Source organism: Equus caballus, chromosome 6 (genome assembly GCF_041296265.1).
Source record: "Equus caballus isolate H_3958 breed thoroughbred chromosome 6, TB-T2T, whole genome shotgun sequence".
In the NCBI taxonomy this organism is placed as follows: Eukaryota; Metazoa; Chordata; class Mammalia; order Perissodactyla; family Equidae; genus Equus; species Equus caballus.
Window position 1 is genome coordinate 66,897,827 of NC_091689.1, and position 24,834 is coordinate 66,922,660.

A 24,834-nucleotide genomic window follows, 5' to 3' on the forward strand; every position below is an offset into this window, starting at 1 on the left:
TCCCTTTATTGATTTTTCACTGTATTATATTGAGTTATTTTCTTAGTTCAAGGGCTTACAGTAATCTTAACTTCTCACAATTTTCTTAAAACTTATGCTAACTTAATTCCAGTGAGATATACAAATGTTACTACTATATAACTCTATTCCTTTCCCACTTTTTGTGCTGTAAATGTTACACTAATTATATTTATATATGCTACAAACCCAACATCACTTTATTATAATTATATTATTTTATGTCTTAAAGAAGCTGAGAGAAGAAATGATTATAATACATATTTATAGTTTGTTATATTAACCTTATTACTTGTTATTTCTCATTTCCTTCAATTGTTCCTTTGAATTCATGTTTCCATCTGGTGTCTTTGGCTTACTTTAGTACAGCTTTGCTCTCAACCACCATTGTTGTGCTATTATTGTCAAATATATTGCAGTTCAGTTATAGTTTCAACAATTCAGTTAAATCATATTTTTTATACAATTGCTTTTTAAATTAGTAAGAGGAGAAAGAAGAAATACTCAACTATACTGTCTCTTATAATTTCCTACATAATTACATTTACCAATGTGCTTTATTTCTTCACGTACATTGAAATTAGTCTGATATCATGTGCTGTCAGTCTAAAAACCTTCCTTTAGGATTTCTTCTAAGGCAGGTTTGCTAGAAACCAGTTAGCTCAGTTTTTGTTTATCTGGAATGTCTATATTTCACCTTCATTTTTGAAAGATAGTTTTGCTGGATATCAGATTCTTCGACAGTTTTCTTTCAGCATTTTGAATATGTCATCCCACTCTCTTCTAGCATCCATTGCTTCTGATGAGAAGTTAGCTATTAATCCTACTAGGGTTCCTTTGCATGTGCTGAGTTACTTTTCTCTTGCTGCTTTCCAGATTTGTTTTGTTTTGTTTTTGTCTTTCAGCATTTTGACTATCACATATTTGGATGTGGATCTCTTTGCATTGATCCTATTCAGAGTTCATTGAGCTTCTTGGACATTTAGATTAATGCTTTTCATTAAAGGTGGAAAGTTTTCAGCCATTATTTATTTGAATATTTTTCTGTCTCTTTTCCTTTCTCCTCTCCTGGTACTTCCATTACAAAGAGGTTGGTCTGCTTAGTGTCGTCCCACATTTCTCTGAAATTCTTTTCATATTTCTTCATTTTTTTCTCCTTGTTCTTCAGATTGCATAATCTTTATTAATCTATCTTCAGTTGACTGATCTGTGTTCTAACAGCTCAACTCTACTGTTGAGCCCTTCTAGTGAATTTCTCATTTCAGTTACTGTTCTTTTCCCTTTTTTTTAAAAAAAATAATTTTTATCTCTTTATTGCCATTCTCTATTTATTGAGACATTGTTATCATACCTTCTTTTAGAATGTTTTCCTTTAATTCTTTGGACATATTTCCAATAGCTACTTTTAAGTGTTGCCTGCTAAGGCTGACATCTGGGCTGTCTCAAAACCAGTTTCGCTTGCCTGGTTTTTTTCCTCTGTATGAATCACTCTTTCCTGTTTCTGCATAAGTCTCATTTTTGGGTAAAAACTGGACATTTTAGTTACTATATTGTCACAACTCTAGATCCTGATTTCTGTAATCTTTACTCTTCCCCAGCCTTGTTTCTGTTGTTTTCTTAGCTTGTTTATTTGTTTAGTGACTTGGCTGCCCTATTTGCATGCAATCTATTTTCACAGCAGTGTGCAGCAGCTCCTCTGAGGGCATAAGCTTTGGGCATGAGCACATTCCCTCTGACTCCTTTCTCCCAAGAAATGAGAGTTGTTTCCACTTTTACTGTATCTTTCCTTGATCTTCCTGTTAAGTTTCTGGATGTTCTGCCTCTATTGGCATCATACCCAGCTGTCAGCCTCCACTAATTGCTAAGTGATAACTTGTTTTTGACAACAGCCTGTGGCATAAATTGTTCCTCCATCTATACAGTCAAATTCAGGCCCCTTTGGAGGAGTAGTGTTTCAGCAGTCTTTGAGAATTGTTCTTACCACAATAGGACTCTTGTTAGCTGCCTTTCCTCTGACTTTCTTGATTAAACTTCTAGCTTGTTTACTATTTTGCTTGTGAATACAGTGGAGCTACAAGTCTCGTCTAAATTGCTTGTTACCAAAATCTCCATTTTTTTCAACAGTGCCCATACGGTTGCACTTCCCTATACTCTGGCCCAGGTAACATTAGTCCACTTAAGGAGAGCTACAGAGTTTTCTGTTCTTATGACGTACTTCTTCCCCCTGGGAACAACCTTTGCACCACTGCTCTTGAGCTGGTGGTGGGCACAGTAGCTCATTTCTCTCAGAGTGACACCCTTGTTCTATACCAGAGGGATGTGTAAGGTGGTAACATTCGGGCTTTTTGACTTGCCTCTCCCAGTATGCAACCTCTGCTGTACCAGTGAACCAGGGCAAGAGTTATTAGGGTTCAGTATTGCATCTAGGGTAGAGCTTCCACTCTACAAATGAGATCTGGGTAGAAGAAGGAGCCCTAGACCTTTCAGCTGCACCTGCTTGATACAGAGGTTCTGCACGTAGAACTAGGAGTAATAAGGAATACTGGCAGTCTGCTTCTCTTGGAAAGAAACTATAGCTCTAGGCTGGGAACTGTAGTGAGAGGGAGCCCCGTGTTCTTGGTTGTACCCAGTTGGAGTAGAGCTACTGTCATGCTGAGGTGAGAGTGAGGGAGGGGAAAGGTTGTTGCTCAAATGCCATAGACTCTCCCTGTTCTTACTAAGAGTTAGTGGAATTTCTTGAAAAAATATTTCTCCCTTGGCTATATACCCTTAGGACACTTTAAAAAGACTTTAAATCATTATCTTTTATAATTTTCACCAGTTATGGTTGTTTTGCTGGGGAGAGGATCCACATAGCTCCTCATGCTTCACAATGCCATTTTGGACTGTGATTCTTTCTTTAGAATCTTATTATATTGGTTTGATTAACTATATTTTCTATGGTATTTGTTCTGATGATAATCAGTTGTAGCTGCACAATGGAACCAACTGAGAAACTTTACAAAAAATACTGACGCTTTGGGCCCACCCCAGATACTCTGGTTTAATTGTTTTTTGCGGCACAGTCTAAGCATCAAAATTAAAAAAAAAAATTCTTCAGCTTATGTTTATGTGCATTTACGGTTGTTTTGTGCCTCTTTTTCATGGACTACTTGTTTCTCTTGTTTCCTTGTGGTTTTCTTTGTACTTCTTATCCCTGTTTACCTGCTAAAGAATGCTGTTTCTCTTTAGTGTAGTCTGCTTTCTGTGATTGTGAGGGAAGAGAAGGATATTTCTTGAATAAATATTCAAGAAATGTTTTGGACGTTTCAGGCCAAAGTGTCCATCTTCTGGAGTTGGGGATCCTTATTCAATGTGGATATGACCAACTCTCTGTGGTCTCTTGGCTCCAAGTGCCCACACTGTCCTATCCAGAAAACATTTCTGCTGACTCTGTTTGGCACAAGCCCAGAGGGTGTAGCTACCTAGGTACTCTGAATGGTTCCTATAGAGACTCTTTCTGCTCCTTAACATTCTTTAGCTGTAAAACGTAGAATTCTCAGAACCCTTTCCACCTTTTTCTTTTAACTTTTTTTTTTTCACATTTAAGCTGTGGGATATGGGTTATTTAATGAATCTGATCCTACCTGCTTTTCATCTTTCAGCAGGTTCCTCCAAATTTCTGGGCCATTATTGAATGCTTTTCTTATTTTCTAGAGCAGTTGTGGGTTTATTCACTTTGAAGGATATCTTCTTTGCTTTTTCTAGAGACTGGAGGTGGGAAAAGTAGGTAGGCATATGCTTGATCCAATTTCATGCCTTACATTTATATAACATGTTCACATACACTATATACAGTGCTTTCATACACATAATCTCATTTAATTCTCATAATACTTTTGTAAAGAATGTATTATTCCCATTTTATGTGTGCAAAAATTAAGGATCTTACAAGTTAAGTGGGTTGTCTCTGGCTCCATAGCTAGTTGGTATGATAATGGAGACTGGAGTTGACATCCTCTGAATCAAATTCAGTGTCCTCATTGCACCACATTCCCTATAAATATTTTCAAATAATTCACATTTTCCACTAAACTTGTGGATTCCTTTTTTTCTCCTTCAAATCTCTGAACAGGCTGATACAGGCTGATAGTTCCTCTAATGTGCTTCATACAAATAGGCTGGTTTGATACCTATTTCTTGAATGAACAGTTAAATTCAATAAAGATGGAGAATCAGTGAACATTTGGAAACCAAATACTTCTAGTTTCTTTGGATTGTAAGAACAGGCAGCAGCAAAATTCTGTTCTTGGGATAAAGCATTCCTTAAGAGTATAAGGATACTTGAAGGTACAGTGACCACTGCCCTCATCTATTTAGTTTGTTAGAAAATATGAAACAAGCAGAGAAATACAAATGCGGGAAGGGTAGGTGTTTATTAGGCAGTGATAGGCAGCGACAGGAGATGCAGATTACCTTATACAATTAAGATATGTTTTCTTCTTCTTCCTTTAGAAAAGTTAGGAGAGAAATGAAAGACTGACCAAACTGGAAGAGGAGAATCAGAATTCTTGCACACTACAGACAGACCAATTGCTACTTTTTAAATTCAAACTCTCCTTAGAGTTTAGAGCTTAAAGGGCAATTGACTGAAACAAAGACAACTTTGGTTAAAAACAGGTGGGGATTCCGTTTAAATGCTGAGCAAAATTCAACTTCAACTCTTTTGAGACCTAGCTTAGGCATGTGGGACAATTTGGGTATATCAGAAACCTGATCAACATCGCCAGTCTCTACTAAAAAAGATCAATTTAAAGAGTTAACTCTCTCAATCCCACCCCATGCCTGGACAAAACAGAGGTGGGGGCGGGGGAGAAATGAAGGTTTAACCAGACGTTTATGGCAAATAAAAAGTTCAAATAGGTTTTGAAGCTTTTTATGAAAGTTTAGATTGAGTTTTGTTTGTCAAGATCATGGAAAGTATTTGCCTTTTTATTAAAATAGCAATAAAAACAGTAGGTACACCATGCTACAGTTTATGTAAGAAAGGGAAATATATATGCTTACATATATTCATATCCTTGTAAGCTTATTTTTACAAAAAAGAAATAAAAGGCCAATAAACCATAAATTAAAGAAAACAGTTACCTTTAGGGTAGAAACAGGGGGAAACAGTAAGAAAAGAGATGACTTCTCAGAATATATTCTTTTTCTAAATATAAAGATTTGATCTTTTTTCTTTTTTAAAGATTGGCACTTAAGCTAACATCTGTTCCCAATCTTTTTTTTTTCTTCTTCTTCTTCTTCTTCTCCCCAAAGCCCCCCAGTACATAGTTGTATATTCTAGTTGTAGGTCCTTCTAGTTCTGTTGTGTGGGTCGCCGCCTCAGTGTGGCCTGTGGAGCAGTGCCATGTCCGCGCCCAGGATCTGAACAGACAAAACCCCGGGCTGTCGAAGCAGAGCGCGTGAACTTAACCACTCGGCCATGGAGCCAGCTGCCAAAGTTTTGACTTTTGAATTGTATAAATGTTTTATATATTTAAACATGACTTATTTATAATTAAAAATAAAATTAAGAAATATATTATGACAAATTATTTCTCATTACTACATAGAACTTTCTCCCATATCAATCCTTTCAGACTATAGTCAGAACACCTCATTTTATAACTAATGTGTCTTTCAGTGTGGATCCCCCAAAAGAGACCTATCACTTCAACTCACTGTATAAAAAGCTGAGAGTTATCTAATCAAAGGATAGCCTAAGTTGTATTTTTCTTTTTGATTGTAACCGTTATTTAACCAGTTGGATTAGTACTCAGGATATCCCAAATTGGTATTTTGACAGATGGCGTTGTCTTATATATTATGAGTTGCTCGAAACTGATTTGACATCGCACCATTCCTGAAGGTCTGCTTTGAAAGAGAAACTTAAAATCACATAGTTGAGAACACGTGTACAAAAAACCCCTTGATCAAACACGCCAAAGCCTCATATCCAAAGTAGTGTTTGAAGGGGTTCACAAAACAAAGATATTTGTAAATAGAGGTATTTCTTTTTTTCTTTTTAAAGATTTTATTTTTCCTTTTTCTCCCAAAGCCCCCCAGTACATAGTTGTGTATTTTTAATTGTGGGTCCTTCTAGTTGTGGCATGTGGGATGCCGCCTCAGCATGGCCTGATGAGCGGTGCCATGTCCACGCCCAGGATTCAAACCGGTGAAACCCTGGGCTGCCGAAGCAAAGTGCATGAACTTAACCACTCAGCCATGGGGCCGGCCCCCAGAGGTATTTCTTTTAACCCAAATTAGCAAGATGTTCCTCCATAAACCTAGGCAAACTAGCGTTGCTTTTCTCCTCTGGATTGTCAGGTCTGTTTTGTGACTGTGTTATAAATTCTACATTATTCTAGGTTATTATGCATTATTATACAATTTTGGGAGCTGTTAAAAGTATTCTTGGGGCCAGCCCTGGTAGCCTAGTGGTAAGTCTGGCACATTCTGCTTTGGTGGCCAGGTTTGGTTCCCGGGTGTGGACCTACACCACTTGTCAGCGGCCATGCTGTTGGGGCAACCCACCTACAAAATAGAGGAAGATTGGCATAGATGTTAGCTCAGGGCAAATCTTCCTCAGCCAAATAAATAAATAAATAAAAGTATTCTCAAATAATTTAGACAGCCAGCTAAAGGGAGTAATTTCTTCTGTGTAAGTGAATGTGGGAAAAGAAATGAAAAGCTTAGCAGTGGTAGCTTGGAGTGTTTCTGCAAGGCCACATCAGAGAGGAGAAAGAACTGCTCCAATGAGGGGGAAAAAAAGAGAATATCGCTGAGTGAGATGTTTTGAAACGTAATTGAATGGCTTAGATTGTGGAACAAGTATGCAGTTGTCAACTACGCTGTTTCAGAGGTGTCAAATTATTTCTCCTCAGCTGGAAGAATCAGCACTTTAGCACCAGAAGTCTGTAGACTTTGGCACATGTCTTATCCACTGTGGGCATATGTGACCTGCAATACGAGAGAATTTTTCAGTGATGTTATGTAAACATAAAATATTTAGTTCTTGACTTTAGAAGAGGAGTATGTCTGTTTGCCATCATCTGACATTTAAGTCATCAATGGAGTGAGGGCCTGGGGTCTCAGAGGATTAAGAAGATGTCAGGTCTTTGGTATCCAGGGGCTTTAGGTGAACTGGCGCCCGGTAGCTGGCATCCCTAATTGTTTGAGTTCTTATGATTTTCTACATCATCTAACATTGCTTAGAACTCTATTCAAAGCTTCCTAAAATTTGGCTTCCATGGGATGGCACTGTCCTGGTTCTTTTCTCAGTTCGTTTCTCTTCTGTCTTGCTTGTTTTTGATTTTTAAATCTTCCTTCTCCTACTCCTAGATTTTATATCTGGTCATATAAACTTCTCCATTTTTATAAATACCTTTTCAGTTATTATTCCTGGGATTTCAGAGTTTACAGTCATATCAAATGAAAATGATGATTATTCTTGTCTCCTTTTCAAAAGCCTATTTCTCTTTGCTGTGCTATTTCCTTGCCAAAGACATAAAGAACAGTCTTAATAGAGTTGGAAAATTTGAAGTTCTACCATATTTCTGATGCAATGTGACCCTACATTCCCTACCACGTCCCAGCAATTACCCAGAGGTACAGAGAACCACAGAACGTCACAAAGAGTCATTGGGCACCAGTAATGCTACGGTCAGCTCCTGCAAATAGTTTAGCAGGAAGGGAAACGTTTGGAGAAACCATCATAGAGATTCAACTCCTATTGTTTGAAATTCGTGAGAGTTATTAAAGACATTCCCAAGTGAACCAGCGGAAACCCTTCACTGGTAGGAGAGAATCTCTTGAGGAAACTCTAAGATGGCTCAGCCTCCTCAACACTGAAATGTTGAGCCAGAGGTTCCTGGTAGGGCTCCCACCATGTGTGCTCCAGCCTCAGGGAAATTCATTGGTTAACCTGCTTGCTCTCTCAAACCTGCTTCCTCCATCTTGTCTGAACTCTTCACTGCAGATTTGGTTCTTGCCCATCTGCTGGACCACTTTGAAACTGATGCTTTGCTTCCTGAGATGGTTTCACCCGAGATGCTATTTGTAGCTTCTCTTTCGCTCTGTGTCTTGCAGCCTGGACCTGAGAATCAGGACCTCCACTTCCCTAGGAAGGGAATGTAGACACATCTTGTTTACAAACATAATCTCAGAGTATTTTTGATTTAGATTTGAATCTATATTAATTAGGGATGTTGGTCTATAGTTACTTTTTCAAAAAAAGGATTCTATCATTGTCAATTTCCTGGCTTTCTAAAGTGAACTGTACTTTTTATATTTTTCTATGGCTTGGAATAAGTTAAAGAGTATTTGAATTATGCAGTAGTGTGTTGGTGTTTGCAAACAACCAGCTGTGCGGATGGCAGTGGAGAGGAATGCCTTAGTTTGTAGCGAATGCCAATTTCTGTAGCGTAAGTACTTCCATCACGGCTACGAATGCAGTTTCACTGAATTGCAAGTTAGGAAGAGATACAATTAGCTCTCATCCACTGGCATTAAGAAGCTCCAGCACACCATGGGGATTATCAATTCTTTAATGATAAGGAGTTGTGAAACCAGCCACTTTTCTTATTAGGGTATATTAAGGTATTAGAATGTTGTGGCAAAGACTTGCTAGTTTTCACTATGGCCTTGTTCCTTCTCTCCCTGGCACACAGATAATTTTGTAGCCTCCTTTGCCCACTCCCGTAAGAATGGCCTAAGACTAGATTCTGGTCCAGGAAATGTGGGCAGAATTTATGTAAGTCACTCTTAGACCGGCCCCAAACAAAAGCTCCTGTCTGACCCTTCACATTCTCTTTCTTCCATCACCTTCCTGCCAAGTGCAGACAGTCACTGAAGCTCACAGAGTGGCAGGTCCACACAGTGGAAGGGCATGTGCCCCTGAAACACTGCTTCGGGTAGTCAATCTCACCTGTTCAGATTTAATGTAAATGAGAAATAAAATTCCATTTATTAACCCACAGAGATTTCTGGGTTTATCTCTTACAGTTGTTAGCTTGGACTGATTAATACCAATGTAACAACATATTAATTTATTTCAAGTATCTTCCCAGGAAATTGATCTCACTCACGTTTCTACTTCTCCATGGCTTGATATTGGTAATTAATGGTTTCCATTTCCTCTGCAAGTTTACAAACTTGTGGCCGTAGAATTAAACATAAAATTTGCCTTAAATCCTTCTTCTGTAATTTAATTTGCGTTTATGCCTCCTTTCTTATCTAATTTCAATTATATTACTGTATTTTTTGTCTTAATTGGTGTACTGAGGATTTTACCCTTTTTTCATTTCATTCTTTGTCTTTTTTTCGTCATTTCATTTTTCGTTCTTTTCAAAGAAGTTGCCTTAGGACTGTTTTCTGTGCTTCCTATATTTTTGTTTTCTTTTTTACTAATTTCACCTTTAAATTTACTAAGTTCCTCCCACTGTTTTCTTCTTTTTTATGTGTTATTCTTATTCTGATGTTTTAAAAAGAATACTAAGTACAGTTGTTGCTACCCTCTCCTGAAGATATTTAATGCTGTACATTTTCTTCTGAGTAAATTTTAGCTTTATCTCATAGGTTTTGTTATGTATTTTCACCTTTCATTGCTTTTAGTTTGTGATTTTAATTTTGACTTATGGTTTAATCTAGGTCTTATTCAGGAGCATGTGTCTTAGCCTCCAAGAAATACTAAAGAAAAACCTAATTTTAAATTTTAATTTAATGTCACATAATTTTGGTCAGTGAATGTGACCTGTAAAATCTATACTTAAAAAAATAATTTTGAGGCCCAGTACCATTTTTGTGCATCTTCAATGGATGTGAAAAAAGTTTATTCTCAATTTTAGGATACACACACACACAATTTTGCTCATTGTATTATATATTGTCTGTTAGATCTGTTCATGTCCGAAAAAGCTATATTTAAAAATCTCACAAGAATGAATTTTTAAATTAATTCTTCTCGGATTTCTAATAATTTTATGCTTTGGATTTATTTCTGGCAAATTTTCTTCATATGTTTTGCATTTTATCATTACTCATGTCTCTCTTCAAGCATTGAACACTAAAGAAACCAGCAGCCAGACCGGCTTTTTTAATGTTATTACTTTTCAGTTCTTCTATATCGTCTAGATTTAAAAATTTTCTCTTAAACAGTATAAAGTTAGCTTTTGTAAATTACATTTTAACCGTATCTGTCTTTCCATTCAGATCACTGAGATATTTGGTTTATTTCCACTAATTTACTTTTAGTTCTTCTATCACTTAGATTATCCTCTTTTACTTCTTATTTTGTAGTTGTTAAAAATTATTTATTTCTACTTTCCCATTATTAATTTAGAAGTTATATTGTGCTTTTCAGTTTTGCTAATCGTTACTTTCTCATTCTCGAAATTCAAAAACACTCTCTGATAGTAAACACATATCTAATCATGAAATCCTGATTAAGACATCAGTGTGCAGAATGAAAGAGATCAAATCAGAGTAATTTTCCTCTACTATTTCTTTTATTATTGCTTCTCCATTTCTGTTCCTTTTATTCTTTTTGAAGATTTTACTATTTATGTGATTGGCTACTGGGATCTATCTCACGAACGTTTGCTCAGTGACCATCCCATTTTTAGTCCATTCATTGAAATTTTTAACATGAAAATCAGGAATTTTATTCTGCAGTAGGATCTCCTTTAGTGTGCATGTTATTGTTATTATTATTGTTGTTAACATTGCCATCTGTCTCATCCAGTGGTTCTGTTTCATTAGAGGTTTCCTAATCTAGGTATTCTACTTGCTAACCCTTCTTTTGGGTTTTAGATCTCCTTATATGTGTCATTATTTACCTTTACTTACTCGTGGTTGATATATGTTGAGGTTCACACCAAGACTTCGGAGTCACAGTGTCAAACAGGCACATGGAGAAAGACACAGCCATCTCTGCTCTAGTGGACAGTTGATGTACCTGCTATAAACCAGCAGCCCTTAGCTAAGTCACCAGGGGAAAGCTCTCTGGCCCAGTACACCTACAACTCAAGAGTTATAACCCCCAGTCTCAGGGATAGGGATAGACAGCTCTGCAGAGGTAGGGAAAGTCTAGCAAGTCTTTCTAGGAACACACCCTTGGGGGCTCCACCGATCTCTCTTGTATATAGAGGGCTCCTATCCTTATTCCTGCCATTGGTTCTCTGGCTCCCATCTCGTCCAGAAGGAAACAGAGCCCTGCGCCTCAGTAGAGATTTTGGTCCAGCACACACATTCAGGCTCTGGCCACCTTGTGGTGCTGCTGTTCCATTGGAGAGGTGGATCAGAATCGGAAGAAAAGAGCAGAAACTATAGAATACTTCTTAGCAGAATTATTCTTTTATCTTTTAATAGAGAACTTGAACTCTTTTGCACTGATCGTTTCCTTTATTTTCTTTTGTTACATAAACAATGATTTATGTGCTTTGCCCTTTTGGCATGACATGCAAAGTAGAAGTACTGTTTTAAATTATGTCTGTGGTTGCTTTTGAGCTTAATGGATATATATTTAATCCTACATTTTTTTCTATTTATCAAGGTATCCAGTTTTGTTTAGAGAGAGTATGTCTGATGATTTGGGGAGATGGTCTTTGGAATCAGACTTCTTGTGTTTGAGTTTGGTGTCCACCACTGACTAACTGTGTGAATTTATTAGTTTCCACATCTGCAAGATGGGAACATGGACCTCGTAGGGCTGTTATTTGTATGAAATGAGATAATATAGGTAAAGAATCTAGAACAGTGCTAGAACACTGTCCAGTGCATAATAAATATTCAGGAAATATAGTCATTGTCATTCTTATTCCTCATAAATACAACCAATGTTTATTCTTAATTCCATGTTTTATTTGGTTTCCATGATTACCTCCATGCCTTTTATGTAGAAATTTTTCTCCATAGAATCTTTCTTTATTGTATTGAGTGGAGAGCATACTTTAGATTCACAAAACACCTTTGGTGATAAATCTAGTCCAGTAGGGACCTAGCACCAAGTGCTCATGGAAACAACACAAAACATTCTTGCTTCGCAATACATCTGCTTATTTCTAATGGTGTATTTATCATAACAATGGACAATAATGGTGATAAGGATCTGTGTAAGGCATTGTGCTGTGCTATTGCTATTGGTGATAGGAAGAGAAAGCCTAATACTCTTGAACAAGATTAAAAGTAATCAACTGCTGAAACACCTCAGTAATGTTCAGGTTTCACAGTCATAAGCTCTACTGGCTCTAAACTACCTTTATTACTGAGATTTCTGTAGAAAGATAACTTAAAGCCCAATTTTCTATTTAAGATATTGTTGTTATAATGTGTTTTTCAGTAACTCCAGGTTTCTTATAAACACAGTTCTCACCATATATTGACTATACTGTGACATTTCTGTTGTTGATTTTGATTCATTTCTTGGTCAACTGGGATGAATAACCAAACAATTTTCTCAGGAAAACGTGTATTTTTAAGTCTTTGAATATGAGAATATCTTTCTATTGCCTGTCACATTAATTATAACTCGATTACATAAAACTTGTGTTGCAAAATTTTTTTTCTATCTGGAAGCTGGGAAGATATTTTTACTTTTCCTTCAAATTAAAAAAAAAAAAAAGCATGTTTAAAATTTATCTATGTATTTAATCCACCTCCTTCTCCCCCATCCCAGCACCGCCCGTTGTTTTACTTGAAACTCAGGAATCCTGTTACTCTGTAGTCTCAGATATTTGTACAACCAAAGGAGTTCTTCTTGTTTGCTATATTTTATTAGTTTTTTTTCCCCTAATATTCTGTTCCTGTCTCTTCTAGAATATCTATAAGTCTTAAGTGAGATTTCTTTTCTGTCCTTCATATATAATATCTCTCATCATTTTTATCTTACAACTGCAATATCCTCTATAAATTCCACATTTTCTCTGAACGTTCTCCTCTCTTTGTTGCCTTGACTGAAACCAGGCTGTTCCCTGAGGTCGAGTTCTCCCCTGAGTCTTCTAAAGTAACCCTTTTGTCTTCTCTTACATCCCACATACCGGAAGAAGAGGGCTCTCCCTTCTTGCCATTACTTTCAAACAATTCATCTCCCTTTCCACTGAAATGAAGACTAAAACAAAACCAAGGCTGAATAAAATCTCCTCTTTGAAGCTTAGGCCACCCAGCTACAATATTCTCTGCCCCTGCTTGTTGTGTAATCTACTACCCTCTAGTCACTGCCTTGATTGACTGAGGAGATCAACTCTAGGTTCAGACTTTCTAGCCACCTCTATGTGATGAGTCTTTTCTCTCTTGCCTCTTTCATGATTTTCTCTTTGTCTTTGGCTTTTAACAGTTGGAGTCCGATGTACCTAGGAGTGGATCTCTTTGCATTTCTTGTACTTTGAGTTCACTTTGCTTTTTAATACTTAGATTAATGTTTTGCATTGAATTTGGGGAGTTTTCAGTCACTATTTCTTAAAATATTTTTTCTGCCCTTTGCTCCCTTGTTTCTCTTTCTGGGACGTTGTATATATGTTGATATGCTTTAGTCCTTCAAAAGCTTCTGTTGCACTTACAGTAATATCCTTTATATTTTATGATGGTCTACAGAGGCCTTGTAGGATTTGACTCCTATCTGCATTTTCAACTTTGTTTCATGTCAATCTCTCTTTCTCTCACATCATGCTCCTGTTACATGGCCTTACAATTGCTCCTAGAGCAAAATTTATGGAGGGGATGTGTGCCTAACAGCCTTTGCAGTTGCTATTATCTGTGCTCTTTTCTTATTCTTTACGTGAATCTTTTGTCTCATCTTTATCATAAATGCCATTCTCAGTGAGGCCTTTCTGACCATCCTATAGGTTGTAGCTTCACTGAACAAATATTTTCTACTACAACATCCAATTTATTTCCCTTATGGCACTTTAAAAAATCTGCAATGTTTTTTCTATTTATCTGTTTACTTGTAATTGTCCACTCTCTAATTAGAATGTAAGCACCATGAGGTTAAAACCAAATGTGTCTTATTTATTTTGTATCTACGGTGTCTATTACAGTGTCTGGCATATAGTAGATGCTCAATAAATAAATGTTTGTTGTATGAATAAATTCACCTCTTTGATCATTAACTGAATTCTTGGAGGTTTTCTAATTTATGTTCCAACTTACTGATTCAACTCAGATTTTAATTTTGCTATTGAAATTGGGATTTCTTTACATTTGGTTGAAATTTTTTTAAAAACCCTCAGGTCAGTGCTTCTGTATGTGCTGTTATTGCAATCTATTTGCTGTTTATGGATCCTGATCCAGTTTCTTAATGTATGGTTTTAAGCCATAAAGAATATACCCTGCAATTTTTTAAAAATTTGTCCTACAAAGTTATTGTCAGAAGTGGGCTCTTCTAGGTCATTGTTCTCAACCAGTGGTGATCTCCCCACCCCGTGGAGCATTTGGCAATGTCTGGAAACAGCTTTGGTTGTGACAACTGGGGTGGGTGCTGTTGGCACCTAGTGGATGGGGGCCAGGGATGCTGCTTGACGTCCTATAAGGCACAGAGGAGCTCGCCACAGAGAAGAGTTATCTGGTCTAAAATGTCAACGGTGCCCAGGTTGAGAAATTCTGTTCTACGTAATACAAGGGGGAAAGAAATACATTAAATGAAACTATGGAAATGCAATCAGCAAAATCCAGAATATGGGAAATTCAACATGGGAAACAAATAAATTGAAAGAAAAAAAGAAAAAATAGGAAAGGAAAAAGGGAGGGAAGGAAGGAGAAAGAGTGAAATAGAAAGAATGAGGGGGAGGGACTGGCCCAGTGGCTCAGCGGTTAAGTGCATATGTTCCGTTTTGGCAGCCAGGGGTTTGCCGGTTCAGATCCCAGGTGTGGACATTGCACCACTTGACAAGCCATGCTGCGGTAGGTGTCCCACATATAAAGTAGAGGAAGATGGGCATGGATGTTAGCTCAGGGCCAGTCTTCCTTAGCAAAAAGAGAAGGATTGACAGCAGATGTTAGCTCAGGGCTAATCTTCATCAAAAAAAAAAAAAAAAAAAGAATGAGGGGGAGATAGAGAGAGAGAGAGAAGGGGATTGAGAGAGAGAGATCACAGCTACAGGTTAAAAGATATGTCAGCAAATTTCAGTGAATAGGCCTTGTTTGGATACTGATTTGGAGAAACAAATTGTAGAAAATACTTAGGAGACATTAGAGAAATTGGAACATGGAATATGTGATGATATTAAAGAATTGTTTTACATTATTTAGGTGTAATAATGGCATTTAATCATGTTTTTAAAAAGAGCTCATATTTTAGAGACACATACTGAACTACTTATGGATAAAATGATGTGATGTGTAAGATTTGCTTCTAAGTAATCCAGTGGGGTTGGGGAAAATGAATCAAGGGCATAGATAAAAAGAATTAGTCATGTGTTAATAATCATTACATCTGGTTTATTAATGCTCTCTGTATTACTTTTTTTATTGTTATCTAACAATATTACCACAAACTTAGTGGCTTAAAACAACATACAACTATTATCTCCCATTTTCTGTGTGTCGGGAGTTCAGGTACAGCTCATCTAGATGGGTCCTCTGCTTTGTGTCTCACAAAGCTACAATCAAAATGTCAGCCAAGGCTGTGCTCTCATCTGAGATTTGGCTAAAGAAGGGTCTGTTTCCAAGCTTACTCAGGTTGTTGACAGAATTCTGTTACTTGTGGTTGTAGTATTGAGGGCTTCAATTTCTTGTTGGCTGTTGGCCAGAGGCCACACTCAGCTCCTAGTTGTCACTCATAATTCCTATTCTGTCAGGTTCCCCAAGATGGCCTCTTGCTTCCACAAAGCCCACAAGGGAGAGAGAGAGTGCAAAATGAAAAGAAGCTATTGGGAACACCTAATTCTGCTGGTAGGAAGTAGTCTAATAAAACTACTGAGCTGCAAACCCCCGCTGCCTTTCATGGAAAAACAGGGATGACTCAAAGGATAGAACCAAGAACCCAGAAGAAGGAGTCAAGAGCCACAAAGGAATTATTCCCAGGCCTTGAAATTTAATCAAGAAACTCTCAATATTTGGCCGTCTTGATTTCAGAATTGCTATGGAGCAGTGACTTCTTTGTCTCTTTCATCCTGTAAAACAGAAATGTCTATTGCTGTTGTCCTCTTCCTGTCCAACCAGTAAATATTAAGGATATAGAGGACAGATCATCTGTCTTCTTAGTTTTTCAGATCCACAGATTAAGAGCAGCTATACTCAAGGGGTCTTATCCATACCTAGACCTGACTTAGATGATGAAATTTTGAAATCTGAGTAGATATTGTAATGAGATGATATTCCTAGGGTCTTTGGGAGAAAGCGAATCTATTTTGCAGGTGGCAAGGACAGGAATCATTGGGGACCAGAGGGCAGACTATAGCAGACAGATTCTAAAGGTGGCTCTCCTTATTCCGACTTCCTGATGTTCATGCCTTTGTGTGATCCTTTCCTTGAATGTGGAAAGGAACTTTAATTTGCTCCTAACCAACAAAATATGGCAAAGGTGACAGATGTATGTGGTTACATGTAGATGATTATGTGATTACATTATACAAGATAGTAGCTCGCATCTTGCTGGGGCCTCTCTCTCCCTTGCTGGCTTTGTGGAAGCAAGCAGCCATGTTGAAGAATCTGACATGGCAGAAACAGCAGATAGCCACGGAGAGCTGAAAGTGGCCTCTGGCCGAGAGACAACAAGAAGTTGAAGCCCTCAGTCCTACAACTATAAGGAACTGAATCTTGCCAACAACTTGAATGAGCTTAAAAAATGGATCGTTAGCCAGCTAAGCCTCAGATAAGAGTGTGGCTCTGGCTGATACCTTGACTGCAGTCTTAGGAGGCACCAAGCAGAAGGCCCCCTTAAGCCATGCCTGGACTACTGGACCATAGAAACTGCGAGATAATAAATGTATGTTGGTTTAAGGCACTAAGTTTGTGATGATACTGTTACACAGCAATAAATAACTAATATACTATTTTTTTCTTTTTATGAATTTTGAAATATTTATAATATGATTTTTAAACATTTTTTTTTTTACCTTTAAGGACCTTGTTCTATTTACCTTATTTTGTTGTCTTTTCATAGGCTTCACTTATTTTCTTAATTTTGTTTGCCAATTCTTTATTGGGAAGAGATCCCTTTAGGCCAAGGATTTGCTCTCAGAGAAAAACATTCTAAACAAGTTCTCTGTTTCTATCCATGTTAGAAGCTCCATCTAGTCCCACCCCAGCCCACCTCCTGACATTACGGTTGGTTTTTAACCACCTGCTCAGTGTGATGTCCAGTAAGCATTCCTGTATTGTGACTCTGCAGGTCTTAGGTTGGGATCTTCTTTTACTCAGATTGTCTGGTCCTGTGACTAAGCTAGAGATTCAGATGCAGTTTACAAGGCTCCTGTGAATGATACAGTACGTGAAAGACTTCATCCCCAGCACCTGCTAGGCCTAGTATGCTTTCTCTTTATATCTCTCTTATAATACTTTTCCTTAGATTACTGAATTATCCCAGGATATAAACCTTCCATACCTGTGCACTCTACTCAACTTCTTGCAGTGATGTCCAGGAATGTCAGTCTCTAAATGGAGATAAGAAAATGTTGCTGATTTTGGAGAAGGGCTGAATGGGGTGGGAGAGCAGAGAATGACAATGAATTTGCCTGACACACAGTTCCTAAGTATTTGTTCAATGGGTTCCTGTCTTCCTGAGTAGTACACACTCTCACCCTTTGTGTTGGCCCACAGCTTTTCTTACCTTCTCTGGGGTCTTCTGTCCAATTCTGCTTCAGAAGGAGGAGTATATGTTGTATAATCCAAGAATGTGCATTTAATTCCATTCTCATGGGTGATTCACTCAGTAGAAATTCTCCCTCGTACTTTGAGGTATGGTCTTTTCTTATTTTTTATTTACAGTACTGTCATCATTTTGTCTTTTTGTTTAAATTCATGGATATTTTAATTTAATGGGAAATTTGGAAAAGCTATATTAGACATAGTGTCTGCTACAATCTTAACTTGTAAATTTTAGCCTCTTTTCTGGTCTTAAAGACTGTGGGGTTGGGAAAGGATGCTGACCTTTTAGACACATTTTGTACTGAATCCTGGTTTGTGTCTATCCCTTTGTAAAATTTTTCTCTTATTTTAAGAACGATATGAAGGAAATGACATTTCCTAAATATTGAGTATCTCATATATGCCTGACATGGCACAGGCATTTTCACATACAATTTTGAATTTAATTTTGACAAAAAACCCTTTAAGTAAGTATTTTTCCATTTAAATGAGGAAACTAAGTCTTGGAAAGTATAAAAACCGTTTCATAAGTACATCTGTTAAAACGGAGTTTAACCCAAAGTCTTTTGACTCCAAATACCATACTCAGGAAACTCAATGTCCCAGTTATGCGGACAATTTTGAGTTATTTCATCTGCTCTCATAGTGATCAGGTATGGATACTGTCTTACTCTCTGTATAGTGGGGCTTATGTGTATCCTGAGTCTTTGGGATTCCGCAAATGGAATGAGCTGGGTAGGGATGCTGAACTATATCTCTGGCTCAGATGAATATTGCCTACATGGGCCCTGTGTAACCTGGATACCTGCCAATAAGACCTCCTCCATTTGGACAGAGTAAGGCTGTTGGCCAAGCTATCTTTCTTGGTGCTGATGTCTTTTGGCCATCTGGATTTTGAAGCATGTTTGGCTTGGTCAGATGGAGATGTCCTTCTGACCTTCCCACGTCTGGAAGGGCTCTCTGCCTCCTCCCTTTGTCACATGTCCAGTTCCTGCTTCCACACAGCCTCTCGCTCCCACTCAGGCATAGTTGCTCTATCGTCTGAGGCTCAGATCAGGAGTCCTTCTGGACTCTCTTGTTCTTCTCTTTCAGCAATTTCTCTCTTAAGGTTCAATCCCACTTGTTTTCTATTAGGGTTCTTTGGGTCTCAGTCACTTTCTTGTCCTGGTAACTACTAAAACCTCGACCTCCTTTTCCAGTCACATTTTAAAAAGTATTTAAGTTGAACCACATCTTAGCTATATGTTTTCTGCCATTTCTACGGGGAAAAAACTTTCTTGAAATACCAAAGTCTATTATCTAAAGCTTCCTGCAATGTCTCTATCTGATGCCCTAAGTATTAGTATTATTTCTGTGTCAGCATAATTCTCAAGGTGAAGGTGTCACTTGTATCAGCTTTCTTGAACAGAGCTTTGGCCTTTGTTTTAATAAGGATTTCAGCCAGCTTTCCTTCTTCCTTCGTCCAAGTGCAGATTATATCTACAGCAAGGTAGAGGCCCTCATTTCTTGTTGTTTGTTCCATAATAAAGCCCTCTTCTTTTCTATGGGCAAAGCTGAAATATAGAACTCTGAGATTCACATGTGTAATTAGCACAGGGTACATCAAAGGCAGACAAGCTACCCAATTCCTAAGTCAGTCCTGCCTTGGCCCAAGGTGAAGGTCGATACTTAAAATTCCAAGGCCAAAATTTCCTAATGGTTTACAGAACTGGCTGAGAAACACAGCAGAGGGTATTAGACTATTCAACCCATTAATGCATGGCTTAGTAAGCTACTTTTCTGTAAAGGGCCAGATATAAATATTTTAGGTTTGTGGGCCACAAGGTCTTTATTGCAGCCACTCAACTTTGCCATTGTAGTATGAAAGTAGCCATAGACTGCATGTAAACGAATAGGCTTAGCTGTGTTCCAATAAAACTTTTTTTTGATAGAAACAGAAGGCAGGTCATATTTGGCCTATGGGCCATGGTTTGCCAATCCCCGTACTAACACCTGGACAGCTGGAACACAGAAGCCGTTCTGAAGTGAACTTTCGAAAGAAACAAAGCAAGCAATCAAGGTCAAAGAGGTGCATGCCCCTCGCTAAGCCCCACGGCTCAGAGCAAGCATCCTGGCTCCATCAAATGCCTCTAGGCATGGTTTTGTTTCCATCACTGTTTTTTCATTTTTATTTGTTTTTGCTGCAAATTTCATTCCCTATCTTCTTTTTCTCAAAATTCATGGTCCATTGCACCAGCTATTAGGGTCAAGGTGGGAGGGACCAATAATAACACTCTTCTTCCCTATTCAAGCTCTGAACCAAGTGAGAAATAAAACAAGGAAGTTGACTTGTGGGGATCAACATTTTGCTTTTATGACTATGAAAGGCCAGATTGCAGACTCTGGTTTATATTTGCACGTAAGTTAGTTTCCTAATATCAAGTCCCAAACCTAGGCATTATTATCAGCCTGGAACTCCTGCTCCCTGCAGAAAGCTTGTATTCAAGAGAAAGCAAGAGGGGAGGGCTCTGCTTACTTTTTCTGTTCATATTTACCATTCAGGTAAGTAATTCCACTTAGCCTGGGTGGGAGGGAGGGCGGTCGCTGATGCAGTCCAGGAGTGCTGTGCCAATTGGGGTTTCCTTCAAAGAGGGAGGAAGCATTCCCCCAAAACAATGTCAACTCAAGCCGTGAGTTCGAAAGGACCATTTTGTGTTGAGATGAATGAAACAGCTGAAGATACAATAACAGATGGAGGAAGCCTGCAGGATTTTTAGGCTGAATGATATCCACAGAACTATTTAAATTTCCATGTTTTAAATAGTGGTCCCATTCTGTTGCTCCCTAAAGGATGTGGGAAAGTCAAGAACATTCTCAAAATGATTTGTTTGATGAAGTTCCAGGTTTCTTATCTTTATGGTCATTTCTTCTGCAATAACCCCAAAGCCCTGAGAGCAACACTTAGGGGTCTCCAGCATCACGACTAGCTACATTTTCTCTTTCCCTCTACCTGCACCTATCACAGTGATGGTCAAATAGAAGTCTTCAATAAATATTGTTTAAACAAATGAATAAATACAACCTTCTAAGGTTTTGATTTCCTACCCTCATCTCTTGTTTAAGCAGTTAATAGTAAGTCTCTCCTTAACAGTATCTGCCAGTCTCTTAAAGGATCCTGCTCTTCAGCTCATAGACATTTAGATTCATCATACTATCTTGCTTCTCTAACTAACTGCTCTTGAGAAAAAAACTGGCAAATTAACACCAGTCTCTAATCCATAACACATGACCAGAGGTGATGGTATAACTGAAAACCAATGATAATTTTTATAGTAAGGAGGCATTTGCTAATTTGTTGCTAATTTGTATTTGGAAATTGATGTTGTCTCTGGGGCCTTAATGAGGTCAGGAAAATATAGAGGTTCCTTTAAAAAGGGAAAATGAAATTAAAAAAATGTTTCATATTTTACTTGGTCTGTTGCTTGAGAAGGTTACTGTAGGAAATGTAAATAGACCACAGGAAGCTTTAGAAACTCAGCTCACTGATTGGAAAAATGGAAATTCTGTTTTTTATGGAAATAAAGTAATTCTATGAAAATACAAAATGCAGTTGGTTATCATCTAAAAAGGGTTAGGCTTTTGGATTATGGTTTCTTTGATATAGTACAACTTTGGCACAGGCCATTCCAAGTCTATTTCTGAAAGCAAAATAAATGGAATACTGTTTTCTCTCTTCATTAATGTCTTGCTCTGTTCTATTTGTGGAATGCCAAGAGAAGGAGCACACAGTTTCTCTGGATCATTTTCAGAGAGAAAGGATGAATGGGGTGAGGGAGTTGACCCTACAGAAAAGAATCTCTCAGCTTGAAGAAACAATGCTTCCCCAGGCTTAGAGCATATTTAGATCCTCTAATTGTGAGAATGAACACCTTTCCTCCAGCACCATTTCACTTCAATGAAAAGAATCTGAAAGAACATGGGGAGTGGAGGAGAAGAATTTTTTAATTTGTTTGTTTACTAACTATAAAGTCTTCATGACCCTACCAGGCTTATAAATTATTCTTTTTGGGTTATTCTTTTAGTTTCCCCTCCACACACACATTTCCTTCCTCTTTTCCTCTCCATTCACCTTCAACTTTGTACTATCTCTTGGTGAAATTCAACTTAACTCCTTTTCTTTCTTTGAATAAACTCTAGCACAAAAATTGTAATATCTTAAAGAAGGTATTTTTAAATAGGTACTCACAGTTTTGCTATCAATATTTTTTGATCAATGACTACATGCCAGGGTTTGGGGACACAGTGGGGAGTAAGTCAAATGTTGTCTCTGTCCTCATGGGGCTTATTGGTTTTCTGGAGCATTTAGAGCAGGGGCCAGCAGACTACAGCTTATGGGGCAAATCTGGCCAATTGTCTGATTTTGGAAATCAAGTTTTATGGCACAGAGTCATGCTCATTTAGTTATTTATTGTCTGTGACTGCATTTGTGCTGCAATAGCAGGATTGAGTGGCTGCAACCTAAAATATTGACCACCTGGTCTTTTAATGTTTGCCAATGCTGCTCAGGAAGGAAAGTTAGTTCCTATAATAAATAGGGCTAAAGAAAGAGAAAGCCAGTAAAGGATTTCTGTAGAAAGCATGTCAAAGCTTACTAGTTAGCCCCCAATATCCATTCTGCACCCCTTTCTTTGAAAAATAGACAGTGATTTTCAGTTGGGTATGTATCACCTGGAATATAGACTATATTTTTCCATGTCTTCTGCAGATAGAGGTGGCCTTGTAATTAAGTTCTGACCAATGGGATGCAAACAAAGGTATTATGTGCACTTTCTGGAAGTTTCCATAAAGGAAAAGGTTGATCCTCTTTTGGCCCTTTCTTCTTCCTGCTGGTTGCAGTGCAGCCAGGATAGCTGAAGTCTGAATAGCCATCTGGGACCAAGGAACCCAGGAATAGTGAAGCATCAAGAGAAAAGACTGGTTTATGAAGCCAGTCACCCCACTGTTGGACTACCTCCCTCTGAATTTCCTTTACGTGAAGGAGAAATAAACTTCTATTGTGGTTAAGCTATAGCTATCTTGACTTTTCTGTCAAATGTGACTGAACTCTAGAAGCATTTCTAATATCTATATTTCATTCCCCCTCTTTCGTGTAAACCTTGGAACTTTTGCAATCTGAACACAGCAGCATAACCCATAGCCAAATAAGAAACAGAATGTTACCAGTGCCCCAGAATCCCGCCAATTCCCCCTTCCGACAGCTATTCCCACTCAAGAATAACCCACTCTCCCTTCTTCTGACGGAATTAATTACCTTTTCCTGTTTGTGTTTGTTATGCAGATGGATTCACACAATATGTACTCTTTTATGTCTGGCTTCTTCAGATCAACACTGTGTTTGTGAATTTTATCCACATCATGGAGTGTAGGTGTGGTAATTCATTCTCACCACTATATAGAGTTCCATTGTGTGAATGTACCACAACTTGTTAATCTATTCTTTGCTTCATGGACATTTGAGTAGTTTCTAATTTTTTGACTACTACAAACAGTTGTGCTATAAACATTTTAGTATATATCTTTTGGTGAACTCATATACACATTCTGTTTGATATATATGTACCTGGGAGTGGAATTACTGGATCATAAGGTATACATAGGTTCAGCTGTAGTAGGTATTATAAATAGTTTTCTAAAGTGACTGAAACAAGTTACATTCCCACCAACAACATAGGAAAGTTTTGATCGCTCTAAATTCTCATTAACACTTGGGATTTCCTTTTTTTTTTATTTCAGCAATTTTGGTGTGTATGTAGTAGTATTGCATCGAGTTTTTATTTGCATCTTTCTCATGACTAACTGTATCAGTTATATATCGCCACAATAAAGCTGCATAACAAGCAACCACAAAGTGTTAGTGGCACTCCACAGGGAGCATGGGCTGATCCCAAGTGTGGACTCAGCTGGGTGCTGGTTTGGCAGCTCTGCTGTTCTTGGTTGGGATTGCTCACATGCCTGGGGGTGTCAGCTGCCAGTCAGCAGATCTAGACTGGTTATAGCTGGAGTGATTGAGATTACTCATCTCTACTCTACATGTGTCTCAATCTCCAGCAGGCTAGCCCAGCATTCTCATGGACATGGCACAGGTGCAAAAGCAAACAAGCCCAATTGTGCAAGTGTTTTTCCAGCCTTTGTTTGCATGACATTTGCTAATATCCATTGGTCAAAGTGAGTCACACAGCCTAGCTCAGATTCAGAGTCAGTCAGTGCTACAAAGTTACACAGCAAAGGGCATGGAGACAGGGATGGAAGAAGTGAACTATTTTTCCGATCTATCACACTAATGATGTTAAGTACCTTTCAGATGTTTATTGGCCATTTAGGTATCTTCTTTTGTGATGTGGTTACTCAAGGCTTTCCAATTTTCCTTTTGGGCTGTCAATCTTCTTATTGATTTATAGATCTTTATATTTCTAGATATGAGTCTTTTGTTGGATATACGCATTGTGAGCAGCTTCTTCTCCTCTGTGAACTGCCTATTTCTCCCTCAATGATGTCTTTTGAAAAACAGAAATTCTTAATTTTAATATAGTCAATTTGTCAATTTTTTTCTATATGTTTACTGCTTTCTGGGTCTATAAAAAAGTCTTGCCTACTCCGAAGTCATAAAGATATTTACTTCTGTCTTTTCTAATATCTTCAATATTTTATCTTTCATATGTAGACCATAATTCATTTGGAACTTATATTTGTGAATAGATTGAGATAGAAGTCAAAATGCATTGTTCCCTTATAATTACCAACTAACCACGTAGCACTTATTGAAAGAATCATCCTTTTCTTACTCTGTTCCAGTCTCACCCTTGTTATGAATCAGTTGGCCGTGTATGTGTCCGTCTGTTTTTGTACTCTCTTGTATACAATCTTGAAAAGATTATAGCCTGGTTTTGGCTGCACTTTGGGAGTCAATATCTCATCCTGTTTTCTGTGCCCATAGAGAGGTGGTGAAGATTAAGT